The 20,541-nt window shown below is 46.4% G+C and overlaps 1 long non-coding RNA gene across 1 annotated transcript; it reads right to left on the minus strand.

Annotated features, from left to right (window-relative positions):
- Nucleotides 1-621: 621 nt before the first annotated feature.
- LOC135812696 (uncharacterized) lies at nt 622-5,362 on the minus strand. The gene is made up of 3 exons (XR_010552924.1): nt 5,194-5,362; nt 2,033-2,091; nt 622-1,324 (listed from the first exon to the last, which is right to left on the minus strand). It is a non-coding gene; the product is annotated as an uncharacterized LOC135812696 (long non-coding RNA).
- Nucleotides 5,363-20,541: the final 15,179 nt, after the last annotated feature.

Raw genomic sequence — 20,541 nt, forward strand, 5'->3', positions numbered from 1 at the left:
AAACATTATGATAAAATAGAAGGGAATTAGTTAGATTTTTGAAAGGATTGGGAGAACTTCAAATTTAAAGGATCAGTTGGGGAAGTGAACTGCCTCCTGGTGGGTTTGGCGATTTTTTCTCTTTTCAGGCAGTTCACTTCCTTTTTTCTTTCTTTTTTGAACAATGCAACACAATATTGTGGAAAGGTCACAACAATAAGAGACAAGATCAAAAGGAACTTCCCCAACTGATCCTTGGAATTAGTTAGGTTTAGCTTAATCTAATTTGCTTATACTGCTGCAAGTAAGTCACCATGGCTGGTTAAAATCGCCCGCATCACATACTTATTGGCACTATGACATTGTCATCGTGATTGTGGAATAATAATAAAAATAATAAGTAAAGTAAACTATGGTGCCCGTTACCCGAACGGAACTGACGACGCCCACAATACCCGGAAAACCCCGTAGTGGCCTGTGCAGCGAGGGTTGAGGGGATAATTCCTATAACCACTGGTACAGAGCCGAAAAGTCTGTCGTGGTCGGAAACTAAACGATCAAGGCTCTTCAAAAAGTATCTACAAATATCTCGCTCCATATAATCCTGCCATACAGGGCAACAGCACACGCACTTAGGAGTAGTTGGTGGCAGACAGAGCGAATCGGATAGCAAGAGAATCCAGAAAAAAGGACTGAGAACAGAATATCAAGTGAAAAATAACGAAAATGTTTGCAAGCCAATTCGAAAAATATGATATGCCACAATACCACTGGGGCCGTCAGATAAATTTACCTGGACCGAGCCAGCCGGGAAAAAACCCTCGCGCCGACGGACGCAGTGCACTGTTATGAGGGGAAAAACCGGGTGTATCACCCCAGTGGCAGTATGACGTCATGGAAGCGAAGGACAATACATAATAATGCAGAGTTGTACAAAAGAAAATCAAGATGCACATAAATGAAGGGCGCGAGGTGAACGACACTCGTCACATTTCCAAAAACGGATATAGCAACACAAGAAACGAATCAACGATTTTGAAAAGGAAATGAAAGGGTTTGCGTGATGCATTGCCACATTCCAGAGGTGATGCGTGTAGCAAAGCGAAGAACAACTCGAACCACTACAGTAAGATGATGAGAATCAAGCAAACAATCTGCCTGTGAATTTTCGGCGTCAGTGACTCCTGTTTGCATCGCATAAGAATCAGATTCCAGTGGATAACTTGAACGTTACAAAATCATTGTTCCGAGAAGCACATAGGACACCCTTTGAGCTTCTTACTTGTCGTGCTCCTAGCGTATCTGCTGTTATTCAACCTCCAGGTTGTATCTCGCAGCTCATCAACTGAATATATACATGTACATGTAGACAGACAAGATGAAAAGAGATTATAGTAAAAACAGAAGGAATTACTAGTATTTCAAATCATCAAAAAGACAAAAACATTTTATTGTTGACCCCTCTCTGGAAAGCTGGCTAGATAGCGTAGTTATGCTGTGGTGGTTGATGATCGAGCCCGGTCTGTCGACTGTCGTACTATTAGTATTTCTTCTCTCACCCCCCCCCACACACACACACACACAGACGCACCCGCCAAAGTGCGAAGTCCGTGCATCAATGCCTAGAGGTTCTGTAGCCTGGACTTAGTGTGTTGCACTATTATTATTATTATTATTATTATTTTTCTGTTGTTGTTGTTGTTGCACTATTGTTAAATTTTGTCTGTGCTCGCTCGCAGATGCCTTCTTTCATGATCAATTGTTCGGGTTGCGTTTGACGTGAAACGAACACACGCATGTTTGTCACTGCAATATGGCTAAACTGTTACGTACCAGATTCGATTCTATCTCTGCATATACCCAGCGCAACAATGCAAATTAAAATGATACACACGGCTTCACCATAGCTCAGTGGTTAGAGCATCGCTGGCTACAACTTACAAGCGAGGGTGCCTGGTCCCAGTCCTGGTGGTGACAGTCAATTTTTTCTTCAGACTTTTCCCGTTTGTCTCTTTCCCTCAAACTAGTTAATAGATAATGATAATGTACTTACATTCCAGTGGCTTTGAACCATCTGCATTTTTGACCAAGGTACTGCAAAAAATAGGATTCCTACAAGAAACACCAAAATAAAACGCAAACAAAAGTAGGCAGAGTACTTATGGTTGATTCTTATGGTGGTAAACACACACCTGGCAATATGGCGGTAAACGTATCAATCAACTGTACTTAAATGTACAGCTGCTGTGGTGTCTTCAACTTCATTCTCCGGAGTCAAGCTCCGTGCGAAGACATGGAAGAAGAAGATTGCCTGATTAGTCCAGCGGTGACGAAACGTACATGTAATTCACAATCGAGCTATGTCGTTGCTATTGTCATCTTCCATGTGCCATGCGCTACCTGCTGTGCCAGCCTGCTATGCTGGTTACCGCTAATCATGCATCGACGATGCGCCAGGCACAACCTGATGGTAATGGTGGTGCGAAGGGGAGCTCTGTGCCAGAAGAACTATATTTGCAGCCTAGATAGCGTGTGTGGGCAGGCGTGTATTTACCGCCATATTGCCGGGTGTGTGTTAAGGGGGCAGCCTACCCATAAATTTCATATGGCATTCAATTGACTGTAACTTTGGTGTTTCTCAATGGATTTGATGGAAATTTGGACCACACACTCCTGCCACTATGCTGGCCCTCAGGACATGATTTACAAGTTCTTGCGCCTCACTGACAGGCTTTCCAGGCCGAAAAAACTCAAATTTCCGGCATAGTGCCACGGTGTGCGAGCCACCCAGGAGCCAAACAAATGCATTTACAATTTTTCACATTTTCGTGCTCATTCTGTTCGTGCGCGGGACTCAAACCTAGAACAAGTCCAGAAGCAGCCATGGGTGATGGGGTTGGGCCCCTCAACGAGGCCCTGGAATCTGTCACAACGGAACGAGTGGGCGTTCTCTCACACACTCCCACAGACCCAAGTCAATTTTTGAATTTTTTTAGGTTTAGCACGTGCTACCAGGTCGTACCTTTGATACAACATCCAGTGCTGGGACCCCCACAGCAAGCCATTTCCACAGCGCTGCACACCAAATCCAGGATACCCTCAGAAACCGGCAAAGACTACCACTCACGTTTCACTACTGCCTAGTACTGAATCCTACCTGACTTCTTGACACGACTCAAACTTGCCAAAGTCACTAAATCAACGTCAACTACAATAATCAAGCCACATATCTGCAACGTCACGAGGGTGCTGGCAAAAGTCCTGCTGCACGGCGGCGGGCTTCGCCCGCCGCCGTGCAGCCCAATACGTGGCTCAAAAACCTGATTTTTTGGACACGTGTTTCCATGATACGACAAGTTGCGCACGGTCTGCTCACATTCAAATACAGTGCTGCCAACAAATGACAGCGTGCAACAAAAAAATCTTTCCTTGCAAGGGCACATTTTCGGCCATAACTCTTGACCGGCCGGTCAGATCGGGACACAATTTTCAGAGAATTTGCAGCTATTCATGCTCTTACAACTGACGAAGCACTCAATATGAATTTACAAATTCGATTTTTCAGCGAATTTTTGGGTAGTCTGCCACCTTAACCATCATATGAATCAACCATAATTATGATTCTTTCTAATTTGAAATAACAAATTACTTAATTAGAAAGACTCCTATGGTTTCGGAAAGGTATCATACGGTCAAGTAAAGCCCATTTCGTATTTTCCTTGCATCATTGCCCACGGAGGTATCTTAGGTTACTGAGCGCGCTGTGCTCGGTAATTCTTTGCATCGGAAGTGCATGTTCTTGCTAAATAGCCACAAATCCTGTCTAGCAAATTGTAGGCTGCATAGGGTTACTGGGTGCGCCTTGCTCGGTGATCCTTTGCATCGGCTATGCATGTTCTTGCTGAATTGGCTTTACCGGCTTGACTGTGTGGATTGCGCCGGTGCTGACACCTTTTTCGAAATGGGATACGACTCCTATGGTTAACAGTGAATACTCTTATGGTTGATTCACATTATACAAAGGCAGTCAAATTCAATTTACCCTAAGACAAGAATGCGATACTACTTCGAAAAAGGACACACTTCAGGTTCTTTACGAAAATCTTGAAACCTGTAGTAATTTGAAGTCAAATTCCTTAGTCAGATGAACGATTGTGCCAAAAAGCAACAGACCACTCTACTTGGGGGGCTCAAGTTTATATGATAAATTATACTCAAATCTGTGGACAGCAACCGTTTCGCTCTGTTAGAGCTCATCAGCACAGCTCAGAGGACCGAAGCGCAGCTCTTCGCAATGAAATACGTTTCCGTGAAGCAAAGCATTTTTATAAAGAGCTGCAAACCCCGCCAAGAGTGCGCGAAATGCTCCAAGAGCAGTGAACGTTGCACAAGGCGAGCGGCAAGGGTTCGCGCTAAGGTAAGAGTGCTCAACCTAACGACATTACTGACGCTAGGGAGCATAATACTCAACTATGTGGACAGCAACTGTTTCGCTCTGTTAGAGCTCACTTATAATTATATAAGCATAGAAGGGGTTTTTCTTTGCGTTGTCGAGTTGTCGTAAGACCGGTATGATCAATTGTCTTACTAGTCTCGTCATCATCCAGTAACGCTCGGCATTCTTTGTTGCCGTTAACAATACGAGTGTGTAGCTCGTGCTCATCTTCTCGCGCTTTACTTCCCCACTTTGGATCTTTCCTTACCTGAGCCTCCCAAGTTGGAAGGTTGTTGGTTTGCGCCTCTTAGTCTTAGATGTGTTGGAGCTAGGTGTCAGGTTGTTGAATGCCTCAGTACTCCTTGTCATTTTTATGACCTGTTGACGAATTTGCTGACTGTATATTATCTGGTTACATTGGTGGTCAGTTGGTGATAACTCGTAACATTTTGTTCTCTTTGTTCTATTTATCCGTTAAAAAAATAATGGTTAATTAAGCAACCAAAAACTTTCAAGATGTTCGTAAAGAGCCCGACGTGTGTCCTTTTTATGAGTATTATCGCATTTTTGTCTCAGAGGAAACTGTTAATTATTTAGCAGTGACTTGATACAATGAACCTGTAATGGCAGTATACGCTGTAAGTATAGCTTACATGTACATGTGCAACAGCCAAGACCTACTTGGGACCGTAAACTCTAAAATAATAAATAAAGTATGGCAATCTTCGCCTGACTACTGACTACGTCTTTATCCAATCCAGCCTTCTATTTTAACTTACGTGATCGTGATCATCCTTGTGCTGTCCCTGCTCCTTGTCGCACGCTGAGAACGGATCCTCTCCAACTCCTCAATTTGTTCCGCAGAACGTTGCTTTCTTCCCATACAGCAACCCATGATAATTGCTCCTTCCCAATTATTACTTCAACTGCTCAGCTCTGAAGAGAAAGATCAACTGTCTGATTATTCCCCGATAGAATTGAAGTAGCATGATACTGAGCTAGACTAGGCTAGAGCGTGCACGGCTCGCAGCGGCACCACACAATGTACTACTGTATGCCATGATTGATAATAATTAATACGCATTGACTGGGTGTGCTGGCTACGGTCCATGTGGGCGCCGAGCGCTATGTCACGGAGGCCCCGACATGTGCTGTCATAATCATTGTAGTGTGGTCTGGGTCAGTGCAAATGTTGGGCACTGTGTGTGCTTGTGATCAGTGCATGCAGGTCAACCTCCACCAAATACCAAGAAGTACCTTTTTTTAGAATTGCTGCATGTATAAACAGAACGAGCTGAACAGTCATTTCACAAAGGCTTTATTGTGTTCAAAACTAGTGGATAAAAGGGGGTTTGTCAACTGACAACCACTCTACATGTACAATAATTATGATGTCCACCACTTTCTGGAAAAAAACGAGTGGATACGAAAGAGACGCGTTTCCATTATCACATTTGTTTCTCCTTCCCTGTTCTTCAGCCAATCGTTTTGAACGCACAATAGCCTTGGTGAAATGACTGTGCTGGACGGGGTTTGCCAATTCTTGGCTCCTTTGAAAGCTCTTTGAGCCTTGTTGCGTAGGCCATGGTGCCTGAAAGCAAGATCCCGTTGTAGCAAGGGCATGCTCGCAATAGTAGCATGATGAGTATCATGATTTTCTTGAGCACTTTATAGAAGCCCGTTGCCATGGACTATCCAACCAAGCGGGTATCATGGCTGCTGCAGTGAAGTCCTAACAGATAGTACTGTACACACACGTACATGTATTTTTGCTCCTGAGCGGTTGCCTTCGCTTATCCTTATGACCAGGGTGATTGCGGTGTGTCATCTTCATTGATCTTACCTCAAAATATCATTTTCAAGCATTCATTTCTTCAGGATATGGAAAAGGGAAAGGCGTGGAGAAAACTCCTCCGCAGCGCGCGACCACCAGAAAAAGACCAAGGCCCCCAGGACTCGTACCAAGGACCCAAGTCCTTCAAACAACGGTCAACGGGATGCAATGATCATGATTGTACATGTACGCTGTACATAATGCATGTGGTGTGCTGCATGGACGCTGATGTCAGTAATGAGCAGTGGCGCCGACAACATACTGCCGCCATACTCTGATACTGGCTCGATGTTGAGAAATGTAGCATTGCGTTGCAGGATACAGTACAGGCTACGGTCAGTACGGAACATGAGTGGGCCTGCCGCCATGGAAACGCCATCACGACCCATACCGGCATACGCAAGCAATAGAAGCGTGCAAAAGATAGGTCAAATAAAAAAGGAACCCGCGCCGCGTCTTGGTTTTTTCCAGATCTACGCGTCTGTACGGCAACGGGCAGGGTGACCATGGTGACACGGCTTTTCGTCATGTAGCACTTATGCAACAGTCATGATCTGTGCCTTCTGTCGCCACGGCAAGCCATGGCAAGCAGCATAGCCATGGCCCATGGCATAGGTCTAAGCACTAGTACTAGTACTGTACTACAATCTACATGAGTGCTAGTAGTAGTAGTGGCAGTGCGCGCGGAGGTGTGCAGTACGGGTTCGATGCTGCAGAAACTGACGCCAAGACGGCAAGAGAGCGAGCATGGCATTCAGCGCCCACCATGCTGACGAGATTGTGCTGGCTAATGCTGCACTGTCTGCAGTCTAGTGTAGGCATGCGGACTCCGCACAGCCAGTGGCAGTGCCTGCCATGGCGCCAGCGCTAGCGCCTAGGCCTAGGCTAGCTATCATACTCAGTATAGGCGGACGGTTTATTTTTTTATTTTTTTATGAAAGTGCACACGCCTACATAGAATGGAAGAGACCATGTACCAACAATCAACATGGCGTGTAGGTGCTGTGGCGGTGAGGTGAAGTGCGCTCCCCCGACCAATGCCAATGGTCTCTGCCTCTGGATATAGGCGCACCTTCGTTTTATTTTATTTTTAATTTTATATTCCATACATTCATAACAGTCATTTCCATTGATGAGAACGATCAACTGGGACGGACTCCGCACAGCCAGTGCCGCCTCACCACCCTGGAGGACATGTTTAACATTAAGCTCCTCATCTTTGTCCGTCGTTGTCTGTTCTCCCGAGCTAGCTTCCTCTTCACCAGCTTCTTTGTGAGAGTTACTGGTGACCGCACTCGGGGAGCAGCACATCACCTCGTTCGAGTACCATTTTGGCCCCGTCCTGCAGGTCGAGCGACCATGCAGTTCATCGGCGCAGTCCTGTGGAACCAGCTCCCGCCTGATCTCCGTTCCGAGCCCAGCCACCTTCAGTTCTGTGCCCTGCTAAAAGCGCATCATGGCTCCGCTTAAATGCTTTTCGGCTAGTGTGTTTCTGTGGTATAGCGGACTGAAGAATAGTAAACGTGTTTTGCAATAATTTATATGTATGAAGCTATTTTGTATATAGTATGTTCCCATTCCGTTTTTGCCTTGGTGTAGCCCTGAGGTTGATTGCTTATTTATTTCTACCCTTCCTCTCTCCATACTTCTGTCCCCCCCCCCCTCTCTCCCCCCCCCCTCTCTCATTCATTCTGTCGTCCACATGTATCAAAGGAGGCAAAATCGCCTGTTTGTGGTGCGACGTTAAATAAACTTCTACAACAACAACAACAACAACAACAACAGTGCCTGCTAGCGCTAATAGCGCGAGCAGAGAGGATGCCGACGGTTCGTTTTATAGTTTTTTAATTCTAGATGGCAAGTCCAACGTTCATAAAATGATGAGAGCGACCAATAGAGTCGCCTTTCCACGGAACATTGTGGTGTATGAGAGATAAACAATAATTTCACACTAGACAACTACATGGGAATCAGAGTACATGTAAATTGGCGCTGAACACGAAGACAGGATGCAGAAGACAGGATGCAGAAACACCGCTGCGGCAGGAGATAGTGTGCTGTGGACACTCGCATCGTACAGTAAACTAGCTAGGTCGCTATTTTCGCTACATCGCAAGTCGAACTCAGCAGCCTAGTTTGCAGCAAATGGAGGATGATGACGGCGCTCACTGCTTTCACGCAGGACGACCGACAACGTGCAGCCAGTGGACTGGACAGTGGCTGCTAGGCCACAGCTCGACCATCTCCAGGGTATTTCTTTTCCAGAGCCGGTCACGCAGTTGCTGATGGCCGACTGATTCGTGGTGATCAGCAGGATACTCGTGTCATGTGTATCGGAAGGAAGTGACTAGGAAGAGCGGTCAACATGAAATTGCTCACGTTCCGTTCCGGTATCACTGGATCGTCTCCATCCCAGTCCAAGAACTGAAATGATCAGCACAACGTGGGGCTAGCTCAAACAACAAACAACAAGACCACGGTACAAGATAGATAACACAAGAAAAAGCAAGACAGACATGGAGTCATGGACAAGATTCTTTCAACAAGTTTTTTTATCTACGAAGATATTGACATTTCGTTTCGGACACTGACTATGTCCATATCCAATCAAACCTTCTGTTTTACTTACGTGTGGACAAAGATGAGGACTACTAATTACTACAGTCAACTTCGCTTATAACGACACTCGCCGGGGCATCCGAAAAGTGTCCTTATTCGCGAAGTGTCGTTATACCCGAAGTCTCATTATTATGTGTCACAGGATGGGACTTTGCTCTGGGCATGAAAATTATGTCGTTATTCGCGAATTGTCGTTATATCCGCAGTCTTTATTAGCGAAGTTGACTGTACTTACCATTATGCAACGAGTTACCACACATTAACACCAAAGATTATTATGCGCTGTATAGAATGTGCAAGTCTATCCCAACACCCACGATCCCTGTTCACATTTGGACGTCTATAACGAAAAAATATTGCTTCAGGAATACGGCCATTTACAAGGGACGACTGTGTGTCGAGAATTGATGCGTTGGTGATGGGTGTAGACGTGATTGCTTGTTGTGGGTGGTGTTCTGCAGAATGTTCTCCCCATGGTGTCTCCGGTGCTTGCGCTTTGGCCTCTCTGAGGTGCTCTTCGAATCTCTTCCTTGCAGTTATCCCGGTCTCGCCAACGTACACCTTGGCGCAAAGTGTACAGAACATTGAGTAGGAGAACATTGAGTAAATAACATCCTGAGACAAGCAGTGACATCTCCATACCGGAGCCACATGCACGGCATTCCTTAGGTTGCCGTCTTCCCCTCCTCTTCTTATATACTTCATTCCGGCATTCAGGACGGGAAAATGATGACGATATCAACATGTCCCTTAGCCAACGACCGAACTGGAACACCACACGCACATCCTCACTGAAAGACCTCCCGGTACGACGAACATCACGTGCCAAATGATCATTGCCAAAGGGCAGTTTGATGATGGATGTGTAACGTTACGATTGTTGTCGCTGTCTGGTGGGTAATGGGCTTGGTGTGCTTGCGTGGTGCTTGGCTGCTTGAATAGCATGTTGTGGATAGTCGTTGTCTCTAAGCCATGTCTCGACTTTCCTCTCTGCCCTCTATGTTTCCGTGGAAGCCTCGCTTGTACAGTATGGTCGATGATTGCCTGCTGTTAACTTATGGTGTCAAGGTCTTGTCAAGTTGATGGAGGTCGTGCTGTACTTGAGCAGCAGACACACCAGCATACGCTTCACGGTGGAACACACCCAGCAGAACGACTTGCACACAATCAGCTACCTAGACGTGTCTATCTCTGTGGGGAGGTTTTTTTTTACTTAGTCCACTATGCTCCCGAATGAATGCGGAAAGTGGTGTTGTGCAGTGGGAGTTATTCGTCAAGCCCAGTCATAGTGGTGTCCATCTGTACGAGTCTTCATTGCCATTGGGGTGAAGCGGCCTGTTGCCCAGGAACAGTTTCGGCGCGCAAACAGCAAGGCATCAATCGACATGGGGAGAGGAGGGGAGAGGGGAAAATCGGACAAATCGAGACATTGCTGAGAGACAACGACTATCCCCAACATGCTATTCAAGCAGCCAAGCACCATGCAAACACACCAAGACCATTACCGACCAGACTGCGACAACAATCGTACATATCCATCATCAAACTGTCCTTTGTCAATGATCGTTTAGCACGTTATGTTCGCCGGACCGTGAGGTCTTTCAGTAAGGATGTGCGTGTGGTGTTCCTGTCCTGTCGGTCACAGGTTCCCTAATATATCAGTGGCTGCAATGGAGTTTAGGAGTTATTAGAAAAGCATAAGCCTCATCGTAAAGTGTTGTTATTGCTGCGTGGTGCCTGGATACATGGTCATTTCGTAGCCAGGTCGTTCTCGCACACCATAATGATAATTGAAGGGAACTGGTTCTTCCACTACTGTAAGTAAGTAAAATATACATGTAACTGACCGTGTCCGTTCCTGAAGGGAACTCACGTTTACCGCTAACACCTGGCAAACCCAATGGAAGATGCAGCGCCTAACGGTGGGGGTGAGGGGATAAGTCTCACAACCATTGGCACAAGAGTTGAAAAACCGGTCACTGTAGGAAACTAAACGATCCAGGCTCTTCAAAAGTAGCTACAAATATCTCACTCCATATATAATACTGGCATACAGGGCAGCAACACACACATTGTGGAGTACTAGTAGTTGGCCGTAGCCAAATGTGAAGCGGATAGCAAGAGAGATCCAGAGGAAAGGACTGAGCACAGAATATGAAGTGAAAAACGAGGAAAATGTTTGCAAGCCAATTCAAGAAATAGCATACACCACAATACCACTGGGGCCGTCAGATAAATTTACCTGGACCGAGCCAGCCGGGAAAAAACCCTCGCGCCGACGGACGCAGTAATGAGGGGAAAAACTGGGTGTTTAACCCCAGTGGCAGTATGGCATCATGGAATAGTGTCACTATGCATATATTGCAGAGTTGTACAAGTAGAAACATAGGAAAAGGATCAATGGTCTCGAAAGGAAAATGAAAAGACTTGAATGATGTATTGCCAGATGTATATACAGAGTTCATGCCTGTAGCAAAGCGAAGAAGAACTAGAACAGTAAGATGAACTGAATCAAGCAAACAAACTGCCTGATAAGAGTCAATGTATAACACATTTCCAATGTAGGATCAAGCTGATGCTACATTTTCAAGCAAACAGATTGCCGGTCAAGAGTCAACACAATGTGTACTTGACTGTATCTTTACTTATAAAAGAGAGGCACCTGTGACGTGTGTCTGTGTGTGTGTGTGTCACGCTCCTTATAAAGAAGAGGCACCTGTGACGTGTGTTTTTGTGTCACGCTGCCCTGAGCACGCGAAGCGTGCGAACAGTGTAGCACAGTGTAGCTAGCTAGCGGCCGCAGAAGCAATGAGCACGCGAAGCGTGCGAATCGTGTAGCTAGCGGAAGCAGCCTAGCCACAGAAGCACTGAGCACGCGAAGCGTGCGAATCGTGTAGCCACCACCAGGTGATGAGCACGCGAAGCGTGCGAACAGTGTAGGTGGTAGCGCGCGCTTATAGCAGACACGATCAGTACGAGTAGCAGTAGCAGCCGCGCGCAGAAGCACTGAGCACGCGAAGCGTGCGAATCATGTAGCCACCTAGCCTAGGGCATAGGTAGCACTAGCAGCCGCACAAGCGCTGCGGACCACGTGAACCGTTCTCTGCAAATAGAAACATCTGCAACAAAAGGATACAAAAGATCTGCACTGACTGCACTCTGCATCTGATCTGCAGTGAAGAGCGCATCGCACTTTTGTTCGTAAGTTTATGAATTTTTTGAGCCGCTTCATCCGCCACCAGGTGATGGACAACCCTGACCAGCCTCCCGAAGGCGTAACAAACGTCCCTCCTTCTCCTTCCAACGATGAAGAACCTCCCTCACCAGGACTTCAGCGGTCTGGCCACCACCACGTGCTGAGCACGTGTGCTGTTCATGTACTTAATTGCTTCACCCGCATGCCACATTCGGCCAGGCAACGCTGGCCGGGGGTGCTGCTAGTCTATGTATAAACTTAATAAAGTGAACATTCTGCCTGCCAACTGTCAACGTGCGTGACTCCTGTTTGCATCGTATGCTTGTCAAATGTCAGTTAATAAAATAGAATATTACAAAATCATTGTTCCTAGAAGGAGAGACGTCGAGACTATGGTACTCTTCAAGCTCCACATTGCATGCTGCAGCTCCTCAACTGAATGTACATGTAGGTAGAACAATTAAAACAGATAAGGCAGAAAAAAACAGGAATTATTTCAAATCATCTAAAAACGTGTATGATCGACCCCTCTGAACAACTGCCTGGAGAGACAGCAGTTAAGGTGCGGTGCTTGATGAACGACTCCTCTGTGTCCCATCAAGTTAATATCATTATCCTCCCCTTCTCTCTCTCTCTGTTTCTATCGCTCTCTCTCGCTCTCTCTCTCTCTCTCTCTCTCTCTCTCTCTCTCTCTCTCTCTCTCTCTCTCTCTCTCTCTCTCTCTCTCTCTCTCTCTCTCTCTCTCTCTCTCGCTCCCTCTCCCCCCCCCCCCCGTCACCTGCCAAAGTGCGATGGTCTATAGGCTTGTCTTACTGGGCAGCGTTATCGGAGGTGTCTCTGATGCTTTCTTTCCTTCATACTCCATTGATTGGATTGTGTTCGACGTACAGTCATGTACATGTATGTACATTGTATAAAACGAAATGATCATAATGATTATAGTGCATAGTTGGCCTTACTACAAGGATGGTGCTTTTGACTGATAGCAAGCAGAGTACCTAACCCTGCAGTTGTCACTGAAGAATGGCTAGTATGCACCGGCCACGATTCTATTTTGTATTTAGCTTTTACAAACCCAGACAGCCCTACTAATAATCATGAAAGAGGACAACTGAAGTGACACTGGACAACAAGACAAAGGGGAATAGGGGCGATGTTTTTTTGTTTTGCTTTTACGTGCCGATGTGGTTGGCGAGGCTCATCCGACCGGAGGTGTCGGAATCATAGCCTACGACCAGGCATCGATAGGAATGCAGCTAGAGAGGGAGGGAGATCAAGTGAGAAAGAGAAGAGAGAGAGAGAGAGAGAGAGAGAGAGAGAGAGAGAGAGAGAGAGAGAGAGAGAGAGAGAGAGAGAGAGAGAGAGAGAGAGAGAGAGAGGGTGCCAAGAGAGAGAGAGAGAGAGAGAAATACAATAAAACAAGAAAGAGATGATGGACAAGGGCTCTTGCTCATTGACAGGTGACATAGCCCCACAGGGAGTCCGTTGCCCAGAGCCAAAGAGTTAGACGCTAGTGGTGGTGGACGTTTGTCTTAAAAGATGGGAGAAACTTCAACTAGGGCATCTGTTCCGGAAATATGTCTTGCGGCAGCCTGTTCCATTCATCCACTACACCATATGGGAACGAACGCTGGAGAAAGTTGGGGGCTTTAGGGAGGAGCACTGTTTGTAGCTGATGCTTATGGTGGACACCGAGCTGCATGTATGTCTGCTTATACAGGTAAATATCCATTGCAATAATGATATTCTTACGTTCCGGTGTCGCTGGTTCTTCTCCATCCCAGTATTCAAATGATCCACTCAACGCAGGGCTAACGCAGACAGCAGGACCACTGCGAACCAAAACAGGAAAACAACACACACAGAAGTAGACGACATCAGTCCTACTCGTCTACACGTACATTTTATTATTATCGATAATCAGGGAATTGTGTGAGTTTGTGGGAGCTCGCGCTTTTCCTGCCGACTTGAATTCTCACTTGACTGACTCACGACTGCCATCCAGAGCATACGAGACGTCCATCGAACCTTCCACTTGGCAAACCTGCAAAAAGCACCACTCCCTGCTCAATACACAGTATTTCGGCGAATTCACCCCTCATCAGTTGAGCTTTTAAAGAGAGCATGTCTGAGAAAACCAGAACATATGTGCAAGTCGATCTCTCAGATTTCGCTCAAATTTTGCAGGTAGGTTTGCTTTGGGGTGTAGATCGACATTCCAAAGCCCGCACAAAATCTTTTGAAGGGAACCATGAAATTGGCATACCCCTCAATATTGCCCCAATATTGGCACGATTTATGGGTCTACAAACGAGCCACGGCACAGCGTACAAGAACAAGCTACGAACAAAACTCCATCAAGCCATCATTACCTCACCTTAGAAGAGTTCTTGGGGCAGTACCACTTAGCCACGCCAGCATCCCAGAAGACGAGGGAAATCATCCCTTGACGCCACAAATGATCGTCTTGAAAATAGCCAAATTACAAGCGCTGATAAAACAGCGAGCTACATCCTCAATTAGCAAACACTATACACCGGCAGATAGTAGAACACCTCTTCTAGCACTGAGGACATGTCCTCCATCATCCTTTTGGGGTTCTCTTGAAATAAACAATTTTGAATTTTTCCACTCGACCATTCTGAAATACGTCCAAACTCATACTTGCGCAGGAAAGCTCGCCCCTCCGCGACGTCTAGTCAGCAATTTCTACTCCAACACCACTCCCAACGCTGCAGAACAAAGTGTATTGTTGACTCTGACAAGGAAAAGCAGCGGTGATCACTTGTCACTCCAAACGACAAGCTTCTCCTTGCGCCACCAACATTTTTCGTTGCAACAGTTGATGCAAAAGTGACTGAATTTTTGCGTGTAGTTTTTGGATTTTACTGAAAGAGGAATGAAGAAATCACGTGCCTCGTGACACAAGAATGCCAGGTCTCGTAGATCACGGTTCAGCAGTTGTTCCGAGTCACCTATGTCCTTGATCAAGCGCTCCTGCACTTACATGGTCACCCGTTGATCTAGATCGGATCAAGTGCATCTTGATGTCCAGCTCAAGAGCACGCATGTCGTGTTGTAGGCCTTCCAGCTGGGACTTTCCCTCTACATGCAGCACAGAGACGGGCGGCGAGTAGGGTCAAATCACGTTGTTCATGACGTAAGAAATCTGCCATGTGGCCGCGCCACATACTTCATGCAACCAGTGTTGGCCGCGCGCTGGTCAACTCCAAACGACCTTGATGGCATGGACCACGCTCATTCCTTGCTGTTGCAGATCTACGTGGATCATCAGCATGTAAACCAGCCGTAGTTCCTGCTGAACCATGTTCGGGATGAGCGAGGTTAGTGTGAAAAAATGCATCCCTGTTCTTACTGCAAGAGGAAATATCTCCAAGGATTCTTGCCAATGCAATACTGCTAGCGTTATAACGATAGTTTCTGCATGGTCTGAGCAGAGCATGCAAGAAATATAATGCATCTTACCTCCTCCCTCATGGTCCGTTTCGAATAGCGCCTCAGGAACGATCGTGATCGTGTGCATTGTGTCGTGTACCAGAAAGCATTATTCTACGTCACGATCCACGTGATTTCTTCATTCCTCTTGCAGTAAAATCCAAAAACTACACGCAAATATTCAGTCACTTTTGCCTCAACAGTTGCAACGAAAAATGTTGGTGGCGCAAGGAGAAGCTTGTCGTTTGGAGTGACAAGTGATCACCGCTGCTTTTCCTTGTCAGAGTCAACAATACACTTTGTTCTGCAGCGTTGGGAGTGGTGTTGGAGTAGAAATTGCTGACTAGACGTCGCGGAGGGGCGAGCTTTCCTGCGCAGGTATGAGTATGGACGTATTTCAGAATGGTCGAGTGGAAAAATTCAAAATTGTTTATTTCAAGAAAACCCCAAAAGGATGATGGGGGACATGTCCTCAGTGCTAGAAGAGGTGTTCTACTATCTGCCGGTGTATAGTGTTTGCTAATTGAGGACGTAGCTCGCTGTTTTATCAGCGCTTGTAATTTGGCTATTTTCAAGACGATCATTTGTGGCGTCAAGGGATGATTTCCCTCGTCTTCTGGGATGCTGGCGTGGCTAAGTGGTGCTGCCCCAAGAACTCTTCTAAGGTGAGGTAATGATGGCTTGATGGAGTTTTGTTCGTAGCTTGTTCTTGTACGCTGTGCCGTGGCTCGTTTGTAGACCCATAAATCGTGCCAATATTGGGCCAATATTGAGGGGTATGCCAATTTCATGGTTCCCTTTAAAAGATTTTGTGCCGGCTTTGGAATGTCGATCTACACCCCAAAGCAAACCTACCTGCAAAATTTGAGCGAAATCTGAGAGATCGACTTGCACATATGTTCTGGTTTTCTCAGACATGCTCTCTTTAAAAGTAGGCTGAGGAAGACTGTGTCCGAAGAGCACCACATACATATAGTGCTCCAGACCAAACCATCACAGGGATACAATCTTGCAGAGACGCTCCGAACACCAGATAGCAGCGTGAGTCAATGTTGCTCATCGGGGTGCCGAATACACGCTGAGGACCGTTGGCCATCCACAACGTCATTGCCTCCAAACCATTCAATTCGCAAACTTGAGCTGCGCACAACAATGTGAAGAATAGGTTGGTGGGCCTTCGGCGATACTTGGGGGTCTGTGTCTTTCTCCCTACGTGGCAGCTCACCCTTTTCTTCACATCTGATGACCTGACCCCAAGGAAAGGATCGATCAAAGTATACCATACTTTTCACCTGTTCACCATTATAGATGTTTTTTTCAACCCGGCAAATATTTAGATTCTGATAAAAACGATTCAAAGCCTCTCAATTATTTTGTAGCTCCTGCTCTTGTAGCAGTTGAGCACTCTTGCGTGGGGTAGTGCCTTTGCTGTTTGCGTTGTGCAGAGCTCACTGACTTGTCAGTTTGAGCACTCTGGCAAGGTACGTTCGGGCCTGATTGGAAATTTTTATTTCCATTGCTATCAGGTTCGGCCTCATTTCCTCTGTGCTGCGCTGACGAGTCCACAAAGGACGAAACAGTTCTGTCCGCAGATTGAGTATTTCGCTCCTGCTCTTGTAGCAGTTGAGGACTCTTGCGTGGGGTAGTGCCTTTGCTGTTTGCGTTGTGCAGAGCTCACTGACTTGTCAGTTTGAGCACTCTGGCAAGGTACGTTCGGGCCTGATTGGAAATTTTTATTTCCATTGCTATCAGGTTCGGCCTCATTTCCTCTGTGCTGCGCTGACGAGTCCACAAAGGACGAAACAGTTCTGTCCGCAGATTGAGTATTTCGCTCCTGCTCTTGTAGCAGTTGAGCACTCTTGCGTGGGGTAGTGCCTTTGCTGTTTGCGTTGTGCAGAGCTCACTGACTTGTCAGTTTGAGCACTCTGGCAAGGTACGTTCGGGCTTGATTGGAAATTTTTATTTCCATTGCTATCAGGTTCGGCCTCATTTCCTCTGTGCTGCGCTGACGAGTCCACAAAGGACGAAACAGTTCTGTCCGCAGATTGAGTAATACTTGAAGTATAAATATAAGAATATACTTTCACACAAAACAAGCTCGGTGCAGCACTAATCACGGCAGGGGAACCCGACCCTCCACCAACGCCAACTCACGAAGCATGTGAACTGGACGGTGACGGGCCGACCGAGCACCCCGGACACACAATACAGCTGAACGTAGCAGCGCGAAAGACACCCGACAGCGACAGTATCCCACTGTCGATGATTGTACCGTAAAGTCCGGAGCAAACGCCCACCCCAGCGGGTCCATACTATTTTCGTCTTTTTCAGGTCAATATAGTTGTAAACAACTGGCATGAAGGTCGAATGCGTACGAGAGCGATTGTCATCATCTTCTTGCAAAGAAATAACTTCTGTCGAGATTTCCTTTCATTCGATAAAGGTGTCCTCTTTGTGGTAGTTCGTTCTCCATGTGGTACGAGTAATGCCGTAGAAATTTGTGTAGTGCCAGGATGTCGCGCTGTCAGGAACAGTAATTGTTCTGATGAAGCGTCAGTCAACGACTTGACTGGTCCCAATATGGCAGTTGCAAGTCGAACAGGGTATGTCACAGAAGCTACACCTACAAAGTCGCTGCTAACTTGTTGAAAACTCCGAAGTGCCCAAGAAAAACACTTGCCTTTGGGCGTTGTGTGATCTCTAAATGATGGCTTGAAACACCGTCAGAAGTGTATTTGGTTCCTTCAATACTCTGTTCTTCGCTACCTTGTTATTCGGAAGAAAACCCGTTCGGATTTGCGAAATAAAACAACCATCATTATAAAATCACTACGAGCTAGCTCGTGGCTAGTGCCCAAAGAGGTTTTGAAACCAGGAAAGTGGACATAGTTTACCGTAGCAAAGTGCTCTTCCCGCTACGGTGTGAGATGCACTTTCGTACAGTAGGGGTGACAGTGCATGGGGTCAGTGTGTACAGGCCAGCAGATCTTGCAAAAATGGGGTGGGCGTTTGCTCCGGACTTTATAGGGTCAAAAATCGAAGTTTAGAAATCGGCTTTTTTGACTCTTTCAGTGGACGCACAAGGCCCTGAACCTGTGGAATCCAAAATTTGAGGCGAATTGGCACAGTCTGCAGAGTTACAGGCCAGTGAAGTGCGTGGGTATGTACGATGTACGCACTGCAGCGTGACCATGCTAGCTGTCAGAAGAGCAAAAATGAGTACTCATGCCACGTGGGAAAAATTCAAATACAGTATTCGTTACCATGACTGCACAAAATGGCGACCCAGCGTAAAAACTGGGTTCCCTTGCGCTTTTTGCATCACAAACAGCAACTATTCTGCACTCGCTGTGCTGAGCTTGAAGATGGGAAACAAAAAAATGGAAAGGTAGATACTACGTTGCCAAAAAGAAGCAATATTATGGAAAGAAGCCTGAAACAGCTCCCGATCCTAACCCTGTTCCTGTGGAAGCGGAGCCAGAAGATATTGGACGTAGCTCTTCATTTGCAAAGCTCGTCGGCTGCAAACCCTGGTGGGAGCAGGAGACATCAGACAGCGATGGCGACGTTGGAACGGAGTCTGATACCTCACTGACCTCGAACCCAGACACGAGTGACAGCAGTGATGACAGTGATTGTTTCGAGGCTGATGAGCCCCATACTGGTGCGGGAAACGTATTTTCGACTTGGAGAAGCTGCAGGAGATTCTGCTGAAATGTGTTTGCAGTTTGTAAAGTTGGCGGTATCATTTTGGAAAAGGAGAGACAGCAAGGCTTAGGATCACACATGGTCATATCCTGTTCATCAGAATCATGTCCTGGTGCTAATGTCAAGTTTTCATCGTCCATAAGAACAAGATTTTTTGACGTCAACCGATGCTCCGTTTTAGCTGCCAGGCCCATTGGCCGAGGACACTCTGGTCTCCAGAAATTCTGTGCCATTATGGACCTCCCCAAGCCTGTCAACAAGACGAACTTCCAGAAACACCAACAAGCTGCAATTGAGGCTGCACACACGGTTGGCGAGAAAAGCCGCAACTACGCTGCCCAGCAGCTGTTAGCAGAAAATCCCAAAGCCAGAGGCCATCTACAAGTTGCTGGTGCCTGTTTACCGAAGACTGGCAGACCAGGCACTTCTGAAACGGTGCTTGCTTGGTGCCACACAAAATGCCAAAGAAGCATTCAATGGTGTCGTGTGGCGCATGTGCCCGAAGGAAGTCAATGCAGGTCGCTGTGTGGTGGAGCTCGCTGCAAATCTTGCTACATGCACTTTCAATGATGGTGCCATGAGCCTTTGTCAAGTTCTTGAGAGAAATGTCGTGTTCTGTTGGCCATAACACCATCAAGGCACTGAAGAAGGAGGATACGAACCGCATTGCACATGCCGAAGTGGCCAGTTCAGCATTGCAAAAAAGCACAAGAAAGAAGAGGAGAAGAAAGAAAAAGGGCTGGGTAGAGCAAAGAACAGAGCAAGAAGGTGTCACATATGAGGCTGGTGGATTTTAGCTTGGTTTGGTGAGGTTTTGTTGCTGACATTACAGCTTATGCCTGCATTTTTGTCTGTTTTGGACCCCGTTTTTTCACTGTTTTTAGCCTACTGCGAGTGTGTTTTCTGAAGTTTTCTCTTGGATAAAGTGTCTGGACACCCCCCAAAGTATACATTTTTGGAAAGGTGATGCCCAGGCCTAGGGCACCTGGGTGTTTTCAAGAGCAACACTTTAACTGGAACAATCTTTGCCCTCTCTCAAATGTTGCAACACGGTCGCGTATTATATATGTTGTTTATAAGGTGTATTGTGCGTCCTTTGTTCCTTTGGATGGACTTCTGCTGACCCAGGTGCCCTTCCCCAGACCTAGATGGTTTGGATCCAACAAATTTGGACCCATCAAATAGTCTTTTCCTGGACATTTTTTTAAGAAAATTTGTAGCCCGTCATATCGACAGAAAGTGTACATTCTGATTTACATTTTCCAAGGATCTTGCAAAGCATGACAATATATTTTCTGCTGTTGCAATCACTAC

Source organism: Sycon ciliatum, chromosome 3, assembly GCF_964019385.1.
Source record: "Sycon ciliatum chromosome 3, ocSycCili1.1, whole genome shotgun sequence".
NCBI lineage: Eukaryota > Metazoa > Porifera > Calcarea > Leucosolenida > Sycettidae > Sycon > Sycon ciliatum.